This window comes from Nannospalax galili, unplaced genomic scaffold, assembly GCF_000622305.1.
Source record: "Nannospalax galili isolate Female #2095 unplaced genomic scaffold, S.galili_v1.0 scaffold819, whole genome shotgun sequence".
Lineage (NCBI taxonomy): Eukaryota > Metazoa > Chordata > Mammalia > Rodentia > Spalacidae > Nannospalax > Nannospalax galili.
Genome location: NW_008343717.1, coordinates 2,328,432 through 2,346,925, shown reverse-complemented (window position 1 = coordinate 2,346,925; position 18,494 = coordinate 2,328,432).

Here is an 18,494-nt window from a genome sequence, read left to right as displayed (position 1 = left end):
CCTGCATGTAGGTAAGTGCACCCATGTCGTGCAATGCCCATGGAAGACAGAAGAGGCTGTCGGATCCCCTGGAACTGGAATTATGGACAATTGTTAGCTGCCATATGGGTTCTGGGGTTCAAACCCAGGTCTTCTGCAAGAACAACCAGTGTTCTTAACTGCTAAGCCATCTTTAGCCCCATAGCTGTCTACTTTTAAGGTAGACATGTAACTCAGCAGCTGGTTAGAATGTGTGAGTTCCCGAGTTTTATCCCCAGCACTATACACATACACACACACACACACACACACACACACACACATCCTTAAATGTTTATGTATCTACTAAGTATCTGTGCATTTGGTCACTGAAGAAATAAAGGCTACATATGAAACATATATCCAACCTTCAAAAGCTATTAGAATTTCAAATGTGTTCAAAGGACATAGCAAGCCTGTGTGGGAAAGTCTCCTGTTGGGGTAGGACAGGCAGCCAGAGGAGGCATGGACTCTGCTCCCTGGATCTTTGCTCCCATGTATAGGAGGGCATGGAGGGATAGACACCCCAAGAGGAAGTCAGACTGCTGCACAATTTCTAGTGCTTAGCAGGCAGGTTAGAGATGCTTTTCTGAATAACTTTAGGGGTATCCAGGACGCTCTTCTGCCTCTTATTTTGCCCCTCCATGCTCTTCTTTTCACATGAATTGACTTTAAATGTGTGTGTGAAATATTATGTCTACAAGAGGTATATAATGTACCATTATCATTTAAAGCAAAGTAAACTACTATGTATCCACCACTAATTTTAAGAAACAAAAAATTCCCAAGATCCTTGACTCACTATATGAATCCCACTCTCAATTCACTTTCATTCTTCAGAAATACATAACCACAGTTCTGAATTGTCATACACATGCATGTCTTGAATCTTCCCTTGAACTGACTTTGTCATCACACTATGTTTTAGATAGCTGTCAGTAGTCAATTTGACACACCTAGGAAGAAGGAACTTCAGTTGGGGAATTTTCTCTATGAGATTGGCCTGTGGGCATGTTTGTGAGCATTTTCTTTATTGTTGAATGATGTGGGAAGGCTCAGCCCACCATGGGTGATGCCACCCCTGGGCAGGTGGTACTGGGTCATATAAGCAAGTCGAGGAGCAAGCCAATAAGCAGCATTTCTCTGTGATGTGCTTCAGTTCCTGTCTCTGGGTTCCTGTCTCCGGGGTTCCTTTCTCTGGGTTCCTGCTTTGGCTTCCTTCAAAGATGGACTGCGATGGGGAAGTGTAAATCAAATAAACCCTTTCCTCCCCAATTTGGTCTTGGTCAGTGTTTTATCACAGCAATTGAAAGCAAACTAGGACATTCTGGCTTTTTCATTGAGCTCAATAAAACTTTGTTATGTTTCACTGTATGAAAATTATGCTTCCTAAACATTTCAAAAAGAAAATCTCAATATCCTTGGTTCCTGTCCATGTAATTCATTAAAATGCAGGCCCTTTGCCTCAGAGCTCAACAAATACCAGCAATAGCATTGCTTTCCCTCTGGGTTCAAGCTTTGTTGAGAAGTCCCTTTACTTCCTTGACAGGTTGATTGTGTATTCAATTAAAAATAGTTTAGGCTTGAAGGTCACATAGGCTTAGGTATGGAACATTGCAGGTATCTCTATAAAAAGGACATTATGTTTATGTCATCAGTCTTCACAGCACATGTTAATTGTTCTGGAATTCTTGATTCTCAGCCAGTAAGAAGCTTTTAGCGGACTCTTTTTTCCTACTATGTCCCCTTCATTTTCCCTGTCTATCTTGCCTCAGAAAGAAGATCTATGGTGTTGCTACTGTTAGAGAGACTTCCAGAAGAACAGAATCCTAGGGAGGGATCTTTTAAGCATCTGTATGATGTTAAAAATGATCCTTCTTTGTGAGAAATTATGAAAAAAGTTTAGTGTGCCACATCGAAAGGAGTTTCTCTGAATACCTTGTCTTCCATGTTGATTGGAATAGAAGTCCTGGCTAGGTGTGATGGTGCACACTGGTAATCCCAGAATTCAGGGGGATTGCTGTGAGTTTAAAGCCAGCTGGGTCTACAGAATGAGTTCCAAGTCAGTCTGAGCTACAGTGTGAGATCGTTTCTCATAATCGCAATGTATTTTATAAATGTATGAAACTGTCACCAAATAAACAACAAGCAAGAGCAAGTTTTTCCAATGGACCTTTTAGCAGTTGGGCACTTACTACGTTTGGTAACCAAGACCTTCTTGGCTAAGGCAGGTGTCTGTTTAGGATCCTCATCCTCTTCACTTCCAGTCTTTCCCAGAGCTCTGAAAGATAGAAGGAAGGCTGGGTAAGACAGAGAAGCATGGGTCCCTTCTCAGTCGGGTCTGGCAGAGAGAGAGAGAGAGAGAGCATTCTGGGCACTTGGGGTGGGGGGAGGAGACAGAGGATGGGGTACAAAATTGTGGGAGGGTCATTCCTCTAGGAAAACCTGCAACTGTTGTGATTAGAACTATTCAAAGGTAAAGAAAACCAGTCAGAGTGCCATTAGCAGTGCACTTACCGTGCCCTGGACTACCAGGACGGCAGTGGGTCCCTCTAATGTCTCTTAGCTTCTCTTGTAACTTTTTTTTCACAAATACTTGGTGGCATTGCATCTATTCACACTCTCGGAGTCCTGCTTACTCCTCAGGAGTTGGGGAGCCAGCTAACATGGGCAGCTTAGAGGTAATGAGCTTTACAATTGAGTTGCCATTGTGGTTCTGGTAAGAGTCTTTAATTTTTTTGGTCACATGGCATTATAAACTCAAGCAAAGAGAGGATTAATAATGAGAAAAGAATTAAACACTGTCAAGTTGTGAAATTCAGTGTACTTGAACATTTAGCACATGTGAAGCTCTATTCTGGGAGTATACAGTTCTTTAAAAAAATTCCAAGCCAGTTGTGGTGGTGCAAACAATTAATCCCAGCACTTGGGAGGCAGAGACAGGTGGATCTCTGTGATATCAAAGCCAGCTTGGTCTACATAGAAAGTTCCAGGCAAGCCAGGGCTACAATGAGGCCTTGTCTCAAAAATAAAAAACTAAACAACAAAAATATTCCAGATTTTTAAAGATAGTTGTGCTTTTCTATATTCTACCCCAATGCCAGCCTAATTGTCAGAACTTTGTTCATGGGCTGGAGGTCATAACTATACCCAGAGAGCTTGATCTTTCCAGTCTGGGATCTGCTGTTGGCTAGAGGAACAAGTCCATCCTCCTTTCCATCTCTGCCTCCTGTTCTGTAGAATGTAGGGGTACCTGCAGAGTAGGTGTTTGCTTCTACCCAGAAGCTCCCCTGTCTTGTGGGAACAATGTACTTGTTTTGGGTACAGTTTCTTCCCATTATAGCACCACCCCCATATCGTGGGCCCTAGAGGGAACTCATAGTCTCAGTTCCTGTTATCTCTGGCCACACAGAAGTGATATGTATCCCAAACAAGATAGAATCCATTAGAATTTTGTCCCTGGAATTAAACAATTCCTTCTCTCTTAGGGGCTGAAATTGGAAAGACAGGACCTCTGATGTGCTGGTTGCTAGATAGTGTTCCCATGGGAAAACTCAGTATGAGAGAATGAAACAGATGTGTTAGAAGCTGAAGAGAAAGGACAGAAGAGGGAGTCCTGAGTCCTAAGGCTCAACTACCCTGCCTTCCCCTAGAAGGTACTAGAAACCAGTAGATTCTCTGTTTGTACGTCGTCAGGTTTCTGTCACTTGCCACCCAAAGAATTCTCATAATTCCTCACCTGGACTATTTCTAAATGTTTTAAGCTAAATGTACTATGAAAATGCTTGACAAAATTACTGTCAAATGATCTTAAGCTCATAGAGAGGGCTGATGGAGAGAGATTTGACCTGGAATATATAGTCCCAATACATAAAAAGTTCAACATATCACCCAAAGTAGAGAAGAATAGCCTCAGTGACCATGTTTGCTAGTGTGGGTGTGGTCTGACAATGTATGAAGAGCCTTGAAGGACCATATTCCCCACTGAGTATGAAGCTGTGGATGGGCACAGGGCTCCTATCACCAAGCCAAGGTCTGTGTGTGTGCGCGTGTGTGTGTGAGAGAGAGAGAGAAAGAGAGAGAGAGAGATCCTGACAACTTTGAACATGTTACTTTTAGTTCCTAAGAGGAAAGGATTGTTATTAATGAGAGCCAACAGCTAAAGCTCAAAGAATTTGTAGGAGGGGGCAGCACTGGGTCTGGGAAGGTGCGGGTGTGGGGGTGTTACCAGGATACTTCTTAAGCCTTCTAGGCTGTCGCTAATCGCTGAAAACTATTCTTGTGGCCTATCTCAGCGCAGGTGGGGGTGAGTGGAGGACAGAGGCTCCTGGGGCAATTCAGCCTGGTGGGTCCTGCTGGAGAAAATCAGGAGACCATCTGCCAGGTGGCCAGTGACTCTCCTGGGCTTCCTGGGATCTCGTTCAATTTTAACAAACACACAGCCCTGATGTGCTGGCATTTCTGGCAAAAACATATTCTGGCAAATAAAAAATTGCTAATAAAATTAAGTCACATTCTGCATAGCATCTGTTCCATGCCCAGTTTACCAGCCCCTCAGTAACTTGGCACTTGAGTATGATCTCAGACATCAGCCCTGGAGCCTCTGCGGGGAGTCAGACAGGAAGTGTCACAGCTCATCATTTCTGTCAGCTATTGAAGCCAGCGGCCCACTTCTGTTCCTAATATTCCAACAAAGTCCATTGTAAGAATGGCTTGAATTGGCTAAGATTTTCTTGGTATCTAGTGACAGAAACTCCATTTTATCCAGTTTGAACCCAAAGTGGATTTGACTATGGTCAGTAAAGTGTTGTGGCACTCAGGATAGGAATGAATTTATGCTGGGAAGAGGTGGAACATGGGCTCATGTGATCAGGGCTGGCCCCATCTCTCATTACTGTTCTTCCTGTTCAGGGTCCTTCTCCTTTCTACAAAATTCTCATGGGGCTTACGAGGAACCATGACTGCAGGTAGTGTCAGCCACCTTAGGAAAGCTTCCCAGACCGCAAAATACTAATGCAAGACTATGTAGGATGAGGCATGTGCCCACCCCTCTGTGGAGCCCTCTAGACCGTAGCATAAGCACTATGGACAGCCAGTTATGGTCAGGCACCTAGGCCCGTAGCTGGTATCAAAATCCTATTGCAATATAGTGGCTGCTTTTGCAGACATGCTAGTGAGCAGATGGGCCAGTTCTTAGAAAAGAGCAGCACTGAGGACACAGTCTTATGATGTCCATTACACTTGTGCATGACTAACTGCGACCCTTAACCCTACATGCTCCATTTTGCTTTGCTTGCTGAGGAATTGCTCTTTCTGGAAGTGCTTTCCTCTGAGCATAACAACCACCATCTTCATCAGAGAAGCTGTGAATACTTGAAAGAGGCCCTCAAGATTGGGCCGGTTGGCTGTTGGCATTCCCTCATAGGAGGAGGGGGTGGGGAGAGTCATTTGATCCTCACCTGAGATCCTACCACTCTCCCAATCAGTCATAAGTAATTTCGCCTAACTGCACATAGCCTCATGGCCTCTGGAGCTGCTAGAGTATATAGACTGTGGAAGGTTAACAGAAGGGGGAGTCATCATCCATGCTGGGGTGAGGCTTTCTGGTGGTAGGGTTGCTTTGGGGTCACCCATGCTCCTGTAAGTAATCCCTCTCTATGCTCTGTAAGTAAACCCAGCAAACTAATTGATTCCCCAAGTCAGACTTTGGTAGAATAGTGCTTTGGTTTGTCGTTGGTGTTCTATAAAGGAGGGAATAGACATTTGTTTATGTCTGGCCAGGGAAAGGGTTCCCGCAGTAGGAGAGTGCGCTCTACCCATGACCCTTTGGTTTAGAATGCTCTCTGGTCCCACTGCTTTGGTCTAAGAGCACCAAGTATCTCTGAATGGAAGGGTCTTTAGACTGCATCCTGATCCATTCTTTATCAAGTGCATAAATTTCTTCTATCATTTCTCAACCTTCCAGGGTCAAGGAATTCACTTCCTTTCAAGAAATCCTGTTCTGGGCTTGGAGAGATGGCTCAGCGTTTAAGAACACTGGCTGTTCTTGCAGAAGACCTGGGTTTGAATCCCAGCAGCTATCTGTTAGGCAGCTAATAACTGTCCATAACTCCAGTTACAACATGAGTTCAATCCTTGGAACCCACAAAAAGCAGGATGTGTGGCTTTCTTCTGTTAGCCCAGTACTCCTGTGGTGAAATGAGAGGTGGAGACAGGAGAATCACCCAGAAGCTTGTGACGTAGTTGGCCTGGAGTATGCTGTGTAGCAGAAACACGAGAGACCTTGACTCAGAAAGGCAGAAGGAGAAAACTGACCCCTGAAAGTTGTTTTCATATACACACTGTAGCATGCACATGAGTACACACACACACACACACACACACACATACACACACGCAATAATAGTAGTAGTAATAGTGATAATAATAACTGAGATATTTTAAAAACAGTTATAGGGTCAGCAAGATAGCTCAGTGGGTAAAGGCACCTGCCTCAGAGTCTGACAACCTGAGTCCCATCCCCAGGACCCACATAGTAGGACAGAACTGACTTCTGAAAGTTGTCCTCTGACCTCCACATGCACACATGGCTCATGTTCACACACACATACACACAAAATAAAGTGTAATAAAATGTAAAGAAACCACTTTATTAAGACCGTTCACACTCATTTAAAGAGTACAAGTCATTGGCTTTCCTGTATTCAGAATTGTGCAACCAGCAACACAATTTTAGAAAAATTTTATTGCCTCCAAAGGAAATGCCATCCATTAGTTGTCACCCTCCCTGTCACCTTCCATGCCTTTCTGCCTTCTCAGTCATGTCCCTCTAGAGACATGCATTCTTTCTTTGTCTCTATAGATTCTCTGTTGCTATAGATTAATCTATTCTGGATGTTTCTCGTAAGCAGAGTCATACAATGTCTATAAACTGGCTTCATTTACTTAATGCATTACAAGTTTATCCACAGTATAGCTTTATATACAGTATAGTATTATACTTCTCTATCATAAAATAATGATTTTCTTTGTATTGGTGAATTACCATATTTTATTGGTCTATTTATTAGTTGGTGGATACTGGGGTTTGAATTGTTTCCATTCTTTTTGTTGTTATGGATAATACTGCTTTAACACATATAAGCTTTCATATGGATGTATGTGCTATGGCTTGAATTGGAAATCTTCCCTGAAAGCTCATGTGTTAGGGGCTTAAGGAGTGACAGGACCCTGGGGGTTCTGATCTATTGGGTTAATCCATGGTAGATTTATAATATGATGACCCTATTGGAAGGTGGTGGGAAGGAGGAGGCAGAGTCTAGTGGGAAGAAGTAGGTCATTGGGGGTATGCCTTCGAAAGGTCTTGTTTACTCAGCTTCCTGGCTGCCATGATGTGAACAGCCTCTGTCACCCACTCCTACTACCATGATGTTCTGCCTTTATCAAGGAAAAAAAAATCAATAGAACCAGCTTATCATAGATTGATTACCTCTGAAACCATGAAGCAAAAAAATTTCTTTCTTCCTTATGTTAGGTATTTGCCATTGTAATGGAAAAACAGACTAACACATAACTTCATTTCTCTTAAGTAAATATTTTTGAGTAGAATTAATGAATCATATGGTACCTCTATGTTTAACCACCCAGAATTGGTAAGTTGGTAGACTGTGTCCCAAAGGGGCTTTACCATGAGCAATGGGCAGGCTTCTTGACCTAGGGAGGGTTCATTTGAGCAGTGTCCTTTCTTGGTTCTCTCTGGTGAACTAGCTAGCTTCTGTGGTTTGAATGTTTGCATTCATCTCAAAACTTGGTCCCAATGCAACAGTACTGAGAGTGGGGCCTTTAGGGTGATCAGTCATGGGGCAACAAAGATAAAACAAGATGCTGAGAAGCGAGCATCTAGTCACTCTCATACTCTGCTTCTATCTTGTCTTGGACACATTCCATCTTCTTGGCCACATCCAACTGGAGTGGCACTTTGGTCAAGATGAGCTTGAGTGGGGAGATTTGGTCGTGGCTCACATGACATAAAGTCTTATACTCTTACTACGCTTTGATAGAGTTTCTTGAATAAATTTTTTCATCATTTATAGTAGCCCTCTGTAAATCTGACAATTTACAGAGACTGAATGATCATTTTAAATATATTCCACCAGTTTTGCTTCTTTCACATGGAGCTCCTTACGCTACCCTCTAGCCATTGTAGGCTCTTAAGTTCCCAGTAGAGGCCACAGTCCCAGAACTTCTTATTAAAAGAAACACAACCCATAACCCATAAGAGAGAAATGTTTTTTTTCCCTCCCCAGAAGCTTTGGTTTGAAAAACAAGTATCCAAGACTCTTGACTGCTGGCTCTTTTTCAGCCTATCTGTGTTTCCATTTCCTCCAGACCCACCAGGGCACTCTGAAAATTTGTGTGTGTGTGTGTGTGTGTGTGTGTGTGTGTGTGTGTGTATGCATTTAACATATTACACCTTCAGTATAATTATCTATATGTCTCAGTTCCTCCCTTGATTCACACGATTTTCTCTTCTTTTTTCAGTGCTGGGAATGGAACCCAGAGCCTAGTGTCTACTAGGCAAATACTTTACCACTGGACTACACCTCAATTCCTGATTCAGAGAATTTTACAAAGGAAGTATAGCCCCTAGAGCTTTCCATAGTGCTTACAGGATGAACGGATAAATAAGTGAATAAATAATGCAAATAAGCATATCACTAAATGGCATTTTGGTTGTCCCTGTATCCCTTCCATCATCTTAATTTTGGAGGATGCAACCTCATCGAAATGCACCATTCCATCCAAATTCCAATATATGAGGAATGTCTTTCTACTTTCTGGTGACTTTACCCATCTTTCACAGATGGGTCCTATACAACATCTTTATATTCCAGGCTCCTTTCCAGCTCAGGGCTTCTGTAATGGCTGATTCCCATGCCCAGACTCTTCTTTCCTTAGGGCATAGAATGCCTGTCTCCTCATCATTTCTAACATTGGAAATGGTTATTTTTGCTTGCTGCTTACTGTCTTCCTACTGCAAACATGTGCACTGCCAAATGCTCAGGTTCTATAACAGTGTAAGTAGTGAGGACACATAAACACACACTTAGTAAAGTATAGTAAACCCTTAATTACAAACTTAAAACTGATGTTTTTCAGGGTCAGGTCACTCAGTCACTGAGCTGTCACACTGGTATATATAGTATTAATAGGTGTTTTTTATTTTGGTTGCTTCTCTGTGTCCCACTCTCCTAGTACTGTCACTTGAACCTCTAAAACACTGCCCCAGCACCAGCACCCACACAGGAGTTACCCATGTACTCACTTTGGGGATAAAGGAATCACTGCAAAGTCTGAGACTCAGGTGGTAGATTTCTGACTTCTAGGGTCAAAGGTGCCATTCAGATGTAAGACCAAAGGGACAGGAGTAGAATCATCCATTTCTCTTTGAACCTCCCTCAAAGCTCTTGCAGCTGAGGCAATGAGAGGAAAGTGAGAGAATAGTGAAGGTTAAAAGGGTGTCCTGGCATTTGCTACCTTCCAGCTAAGTCACAAAGGTAGAGCAAGGCATAAAAATACCTGTCCTTTAAAATTTAAAATTTCCTGCGTGGAAGTGTGTCATTTGGACCTGTGAGTGTCAACAGCTTGCCTAATGTCCCATAACTCACAACAGTATAGGACAATAAGATATAGATGGGTATAGGAAGTTGGCCAAGAAAGTCCATATACAGGACTGGTAGACTCAAAGAACCCAGCAGCTTCAGGTAAGACCACTAATGATGCATGTGAATGGGAAGACCAGAGGCCTTAACAGGACCCCAGGCATCCAGGATGGATTTCAGTGACCCACAGGGTATGACTGTGGAAGGTCACACCTAAGGACTAAGTAAGACACATTACACTTCAAAAGATGCAAGAAGAGGAGGGAGGCAGATCAGCGGTCCATAGAGCTGCTGAAGCAAGCGATGGAACCCATCTCTCCAAACCTATTTGTCACTTAGGAAGAAAAGGAAAGGGAGAAGAGAGAGCTTTAAAGTCATCTCAAATTGACCCAGTTTAAACACTGACAGTGATTACATTCAATTGCTGCTAGCCAGATAGGAAACTTTTATATAGCTTTGCTAAGTTACAGGAAAGAAATCTAACATTTTTTGTTCAAGGGAAACCATGATTGTGAAACTTTCCAGAGAGCATTTGAGGCTACAATTTTGTCTCTACAGATGAGAAAACTGAGGCCTAAGCAAGATGGGTGAGTCAAGGTGACTCCAATCTGTGTGGACATGGGGGAGGACAGGCCAGATGCCTCACCAATACATCAAAGATAAGAAATGACTCCCTGGCATTTAGAAAAATAGAACATTTTAAACTTTGATGTCAAATTTTAAGAGCTCTTGACTGTTTCATGACAATCAAGTAGCATGACACATAAAATGAATGTCTTTTGTTATTGAATGTCCTTTTCCACTCTACCCTCACCCCTTACTATTTCTAACACTTTTGGAAAAATAGTAAAACACCTGGTGGTTGGTTGTAGCAAGGAAAATGGGAGGCAATCGGAGCAGTCAGCTAGGGTAGGAGAGGGTGGTAATTTGAGAAATGGTTTATTTTGACTAGAACAGTTAGGCAGCAGAGTGGGAAAAGGGCTGCGGAGGAGAGGGGAGCAGCTCAAATTACCAGCCCCCCCCTCAGTAATGACATCGGAGGTAACGGTGCATTTCTTCTGAGGCATATCCTTCTTCAGCTGCAGAAGATGGCAGGGAGTGACTCAGAAGGCTGGTGTCTGGCATCATTAACCAGGTGCCTCTGACTCAGATCTGAGATCATCAGAGTCTATTCTACCCAGCTGGCTCCAGTGTTTATGCTTAGGCTGACCAAAGTTCAAGTCACTTGTCAGATGTCTTCCTGTTTGGACTCTATTTAAGAATGATCTTACCTCTCTCCATCAGGTGCCAGCAAATGAGGATCCAGAGATTCTTCAGTGCTTGTAAATTTGAGCTTCTACTGATCCTACCATCCTCAGTCTGTAGACACCTACTTGAACCTGACAACTGGAAGTTGAACTCATCTGAGGCTGCCTGCCTATGTGGTCCCTGTGGTTTCAAAGGGCAGTAAGGAACTGAAAATGTAGTGGATTAACAGTGAGTTTGGATGTAAGCAGACTTGGGTTAAACTTCTAGTTCTGTCATCTCATAGCTTGGAAAGCTGGACAGGTTGGTTATAAGGTCAGAATTAGCTCTCATTTTCTAAAAAATAGGTATTTTCTAAGAATGGAGTTGATACTAATATTAAGATGCACTTAACTGATACAGAATTAGCACACAAACAATATGAGCTGGCATTGCCTCTGCTGCAGTAACTAATCCTACTCAAAAGGCCCACACGGAGGTAATCAAGGGCTCTAAACTAGAGGGCATTCCTTGATCATGGCCCACCTAGATTCCTTCTACCCCATGTGCTGATCACATCTGCACATTTACAGGTTCCACTGGCTCTAAGGGCTATCTTTCCATCTCTAAATTCTTACTACCCAGTGGAGCAGATCATTTAATGCATCAAGGAGAGACAAATCTATTGTATGGGAGATTTCTTTAAATTTTATTTCTGATTGTCTCACCTGAGGGGGTGTGATTGTGTATGGGAACTGTTACTAGAGGGTATGTAATGTCAGCCTGTGTTTTCAGAATTAAAAAAAAAATTTTATTATTTTTATTTTATGTGTATGAGTATACTGCCTGCATGTATGTGAGTGCACCCATGTCGTGCAATGCCTCAGAGGTCAGAAGAGGGCTTCAGATTCCCTTGGAACTGGAGTTAAGAACTGTTTGTAGCTACCATGTGGGTGCTGGGAATTGAACCCGGGTCCTCTGCAAGAGCAGTCAGTGCTCTTAAACATTGAGCCATCTCTCCAACCCGTTTTCAGAATTTTACAAGGAAAATCCATATGCTTATTTCTCCACAGAAAAAGGAAAAATAAAGCAATATTGTGTTTTTGTTTAAAACATAATAAATCAAAGAAAACTCAAAGCATATGGTAAATAAAAGAAAATTCTTTAACTATGAGGACCTAGATACATGGATTTCTATCCCTAACTAGATCTCTCCAGCTGTGGCCACAGGGCCAATAGTACATTAGCTCTGCTCCTTTCCCATGGGTCTTTGAAGAAAATAGGCCCTCAAGGGTGAGGAGCCTGTGTGTGATATCACAGCTTAGCTGGGGATAGAGAAATGAGCTGGTTGCTGGGAACAGAGGAGAAAGCCAGGAAGAGGCTGAGCCCCAGGACACTGTGGGCTGGAGACTCTTCAGGTGTGTTTTGAGACCTCACTTGATGCAATGACTTCCTTTATAAGGCCAAGTCAAGCTGACAAAATTGGGGGTCCAGCAGCAGCAAAATTGGCTCAAGAAGGTCTCCAATCTCATACCTGCACAGCCACATCATTAAGAGTGTACCTTGCCTGTGGACTAGGAGGGAGGCTGGAAGGATGTGCTTCTTCCCATGCTTTTAATGGTCTATTAATAACAACAAGGTGCAATCTGAACAGCATTGAGCATCATTTTTAACAAGTGGCTATGCTTTGCTTTATTTTCATTAGGGAGTTTGGGAGCTATTCTATTATTTCATTATAGTCTGCCAGAAGATGTCATCTGTGGGAAGAAACTTGACCCAGATGGATTCTAAATTTCTTAGAGGTATTCGATGTTAAAATCCTAAATAGAACAGTTGGCCAATTGCTGGGTGATTCAGCAAAATCACTATGGTTGAAACAGGTGAATTATTTTGCTAGGAATGTAGAACTATTAATAATACTACATTAAGAATTGCTTCAGTTCCCCACTATGTTGTGTTACTATGACGAATATCTGAGTATTATTTTAAATGTAACTCCGGGCTGCAGAGATGGCTCAGTGGCTAAGGGCACTAGCTGCTCTTACAGAGGACCTGGATTCGATTCCCAGCACCCACATGGTAGCTAACAACTGTCCTAACTCCAGTTCCAGGGGATCCGATGCCCTCTTCTGACCTCCTCGGGCACTGCACGACATGAGTGCACTTACATACATGCAGGCAATAAACTCACACATAAAAAATAAATTGAATGTAATTCCTTGAAGCTTAGTCTGACAACCCGAGTTCTCCCATTGCAGGTTTAGCCAGTTGTGTGACGCTGAAAAGTCATTTCTCTCTATGAACCTTAGGTTTGCTAAAGTAAGATTCCTTCTGACTTTGATATCTAATGATGTCAATGTGTATTGTATGGGATGGGATTAGAAATTAGTTTAGCCTTTCTGAAGGAAGATCTGACGTTTTCATCTTCATGCTTTTTGGCTCACTAATTCATTGATACCAATTCATTTTGCTAGTATCTCACAGAATCACTACCTACCCACCTACACACAGAAGCCAAAATTGGAAACAAATTAATCAGAGAAGAGAGGCTAGAGCTAGGACACCAAGCTCCCAACAATGGAATTGCATTGAGAGTAAGCGGGCTGCAGGGAGTTCCCATTTGTATATAATTTGGGTCTTTAGTGGGAATTTTCATGGGTTACTCATGTGTCTAAAAACACAGCAACTAACCTTGCTAAACTAGACACTGGTGGTTATAGCATCTTCTGGAATCTCAGTTATACTAGCCAGAGTCCAGTCAAGAGACAAATCATAGTAATTTCAATAAGAAAGACAGTAAAACTAGCAACTAGTAACTAAGGATTAACTACCAAGGGGTAGAAAGAGAAGTTTAAAGCATACAGGAATTGTAGGCACAGAAAGTAGCAACTGGTAGTAAGGCTCTCTCTGGATGGCAGCGTGTATGGTTGTGGCCCATTGGATAGAAGAGAAGTTCTCTGAGGTGTGCCAAGCTGGAGTGGTGTTCTAGTGTCCTTTCCGTTGCTGTGATAAAATATTCTGACCAAAAGCAACTTAAGGAAGGGAAAAAAATATTTGGCTTACACTTCCAGGTCAATCACTGAGGAAAGTCAAGGCAGAAACTCAAAAGCAGACAGCTTGCTGAATTGCTCATAAGTTAGCTTAGCTAACTTTTTTATATAGCCCAAGACCACTTGCCCAAGAAATGGTGCTGCCCACAGTGAACTGAGCCCTCCTACATCAATTAGCAGACATACCCCAGATCAACCTGATAAAGAAAATTACTCAATTGAGACTTCTCTTTTCAGTTGAATGTAGGCTGAGTCAAGTTGATGAGTGCAGGAGGAAACTGTCCATTGGGGTACCAATGAGACTCATTGAAAAGTAAGCTGAGGCACTGATAAAACTCAGTGGTAGCCATTCTCTGGAGTATACCACTGTAGTTTTCTAGAGGGTGAGCAGTACATGGACTTCTGCCTGCCATTGACTCTATATACCACAGGAACAAAACAAAAACACTCATAGAAAGAAGGAAAAAAAAAAACCCCATCCCTTGTCCAGTGCCTTGTGCCAGCAAAGCATTGTGCATACTGGCACAGGAGAAATGTTTACAAGGGCTCAGCTCTGTATCACACAGCAGGGAAAATAAGGGTAGGTTTGGGAAGATGACATAAGCTAACAGGCACAGGTCACAGTTTACCTACTCAGGTTCATAGGCAACCTTCTATACACATTTGAAGTTCTGAACAACAATGAAACAACTCCCAAATGAGAACACATTCAGTCCCAGTCATTGCATCCTCCCTGTCTGTATTATTTCTGAAATTCAGTGCTAGGCCTGCTGTAATTTGTAAAGAGTCGGAGTCTTTAATAATTCTTCCCTTTTGGAGAAATATGTAAAAAGGGGGTAGTTAAGGGGGGGACTACAAAGAACTGTGGGAATAAAGGGGGAAAATCCTCCAGATACACAATTAAAAGAAAGCCTTAAGCACAGAAGAAACCCTATGGGTATGGAAGAAATGGAAGAAAGCCCTTCCAGAAGCCATACGGTTGTTAAGTGAAAACTCTGGTGCCAGAAGTTGGTTGCCCCCTATGAGCTGTTGACTGGGAGGACACTAGGTCCCCAAAACAATGAAGGCCATTGCCAATAATTTTGGTTGTACACTGGAAGTTGATGGAAAAACCCTATTACTGAAGACACTGCATGATGTGAGCATGGGAGAGGGAAAATCAAGCTTGGACCAAGCTGGAAACTCCCTGCCACTAGATGGGTGGCTTTCATGGTGCCAAAAGGCAACATGCAGATGATTGGGGGAGAATAGTCCCATATAATTCTCCTCAAAAACAGACCCCATGTGTTGCACTACCAACATAGTAAACAAGATGTTCCTGCTGGTGCAAAAGTGGAGCATCTAGTGTATGTACAACCAACAAATTTTTGATTGGATATAATGCCTGCCTCTAGGAGTGGAACACACACCTGGTACTGTAGACCTGGCCAATCCCCTGTGGCAAAGGAGACTATAGGCCCCAGTGGGAAGTCACTGCAATTGCTTTGTTAGATAGAAATGATGCACCTGATAAAGTTCCAACCAAGCATCTGTGTTTACACCCATAGGTTAAGTTATTATAGCAGTCACTGTTTTGATGTTCTTGCTTCTTGCTCTGTGTGTTTTTATAGTTGATGGAATCCCACTCAAACTGGCCAACAGCCCATAGAAAACAGATGATGCAGAGACCTGAAAGTTTAGTGCCTTGTGACAACGGGAGGAAGATCATCCCATACCTAACACCACCTCCAAGGCTCAGGGACTTTTTCAGAAAAGGTTGGCAAAAAGAATGTAAGAGCTGGAGGAAGGGGTGGAGTGTTAACTGGAAATGTCTTTTGACTACTATGCTGGCAAGCTATAGTCACACCTCCTTCCCACTCTCATCAAGGAGTCGAGCAGGGAGTCAGTTACCCCTCACACCCAATCAGTTGACCTTTGCTGCCTATGGGATGAGGGGGAAAGGATATATAAGCTGAGAACACAAAGAGGCACCTCTCATAATTTTTTGTGGCTGTCAGGAGGTCACAAGATCTGTATTTGAGTGTGGACTTTATGGTGCAGCCATAAATGTGGGGCCCCCACTCTCAATAAACCCCTATCTTATGCTCTGTTAAAAAATATAAAAATAAAAAATAATAATTCTGCCCTTTTTTGTCATTGCTGTTATAGTTTTCCACTAACCTTTTCTTTTGGTTATAGAATTAAAAGGCATCTTAGAGGATCTACTGGCTTCAAGCATAGTTCCTTGGCCCCATTATAAAGCAGTAATCGAGTTTTTCCTTTAGTAATCAGGATAAAATATTCTGGCCATTTTATGCTTTCTAGCTCATTGGTAGAAAGAACCACAAGGGACCAGAGGGCCACTTCACCTGTCCATGTGATGGATCTATTGCCATGTCCCCTTTGGAAGCTTTCCTCTTTGGGGGATAGGCCCTCCAAACAAGCAAAGCATAAGCTACCAATATGGAAAACAAAACTATCAGGAGTTTGATATGAGTGAGAAGAACCATTTTCATCTCTATTCCTTAATTTCTGGGACATATTTTCTGGCTATGGAGACAGTACATGCAATTGCCATCAATTCAAATATGTTCTGCATTCTATAGAATCTTCAGAGTTCCTTCCCTCCGTCCCTCCCTCCCTTCCTTCCTTCTTTCCTTCCATCTTTCCTTCCCCATGGTATTGCTATGTAGCTCAGATTGGCCTTGAACTCCCAATCCTCCTGCCTCAGCCTCTCATGTGTTGTGATTACAGGAGTGTGCCTGCATACCCAGACTCCCATCCTACCTTATGATCAGGCCTGCTGCTCATGTATGATGACATATGTAGCAAATGCAGTTTATGCATTAGGCATGAGCTGATTTCTTCATACTCTTTGATATGAAATCCATTCCTTAATTAGAAGCAATAGTGTGGAATGTTGTGTGGAATGCTGAATAAGACACACTGTGGGTCCCCAGATGATGGTGTGGGAAGAAGCATCAGTGGGAGGAAGGTAAGTCCATGTGCAGATTATGTGTCTATATTAGGGAGCATGAATGTCTGCTCTGTCCATAATAGAAGACTCCCAATGTAATCAATCTGGAGCTAGGTAGCTGGCCGGTCTAACCAAGGAACTGAGATAGATTGGAGTTCCTTGGTCTCTACAACTTTCAGAATAGTGAATCAACAGCAGTATTGTTCAGGTCAGTCTTGGGAAAGGAAAGTCCATGTTGCTGGCCCATGCATAACCTCTATCTTACCACTAAGATATTTAGTATCTTACCACTTAGTAGCTACTAAGTGATGGGCATAATGAGCAAGGACTGGAATGAATGGAGAAAACGGTTGATGTTTATGGATAATGTAGTTTGTCCACCTGTTTAAGAGCCACTGATGAAAGAGATAGATAATTCCACTCATGTGGGATAGGAATATCTTCACAATTTTACCTATATTGAGAGGTCTTTTCACATGCCTTTTTCAAAGACATTCTTGACATCAGTTTTCCAATCCTGGTCCTTCCCCATCTCTGATGAAACAGTCAAATCACTGGCAAATTTCACAGATCACTGTAGACCCATGCTTCTGACATTCCCTTTTCCAGTGTACCACTTGCAGTTCTGTCCACTGGGCAGATTTTCCTATTGGGTATCCTTTTAGGATCATGTTTATGTGGGGCTGTTATGTTGGCCAGATGTCCATTTTCAGGAAGTACTGGCATATGATCTAGACTGAGTTTTTTTCCCTTTCAGAGGTACACATGAGATAATCCTCAAAGGGGACTGAAGGTATGGATTGAAGGAATGAAGCCAACACCTTAGTGAAGCAGTCTGAGCCACCTGCTTATTCAAGTCACCAGTTCCCCCTGGATCTACCTGAGTGGTTTCTCACATACCATCTCTACTCAGTGACACAATGCTGTTGCATCCATACAATCTAATGACTGGATGGGGTATTAAACATTTAGCACCTGGTAGAAAGCTTGGGCCCCATGGCCATCTGAAGTCCTATTGTGGGGTTTGCAGGCTCTCTTGATCAGTGGTAATAAAGAAGCTGCTTCTCCAACCTAAGTGTCCCTCAACTGACAAGTAGATAATGAAAATGTCATGCATTTGTACGATGGAGTTTTACTCAGCAATAAAGAAAGATGAAATTATGAAATTTGCAGGTAAATGGATGGAACTAGAAACTGTTATACTCTGAAGTCCTATTGTGGGGTTTGCAGGCTCTCTTGATCAGTGGTAATAAAGAAGCTGCTTCTCCAACCTAAGTGTCCCTCAACTGACAAGTAGATAATGAAAATGTCATGCATTTGTACGATGGAGTTTTACTCAGCAATAAAGAAAGATGAAATTATGAAATTTGCAGGTAAATGGATGGAACTAGAAACTGTTATACTAAGTGAAGTAACACAGACTCAGAAAAAAATTAACGTATGTGCTCCCTCATATGTGGATCCTAGAACCAGACTCTGATAAATGAGTATGTAACCAGACATAACCACAGGAACCAGGATAATGGAAAGGAAACAGGGAGGTAAAGGAAAAGAAAGAACCTGAAAGAGAAGAACAGTAGGAAA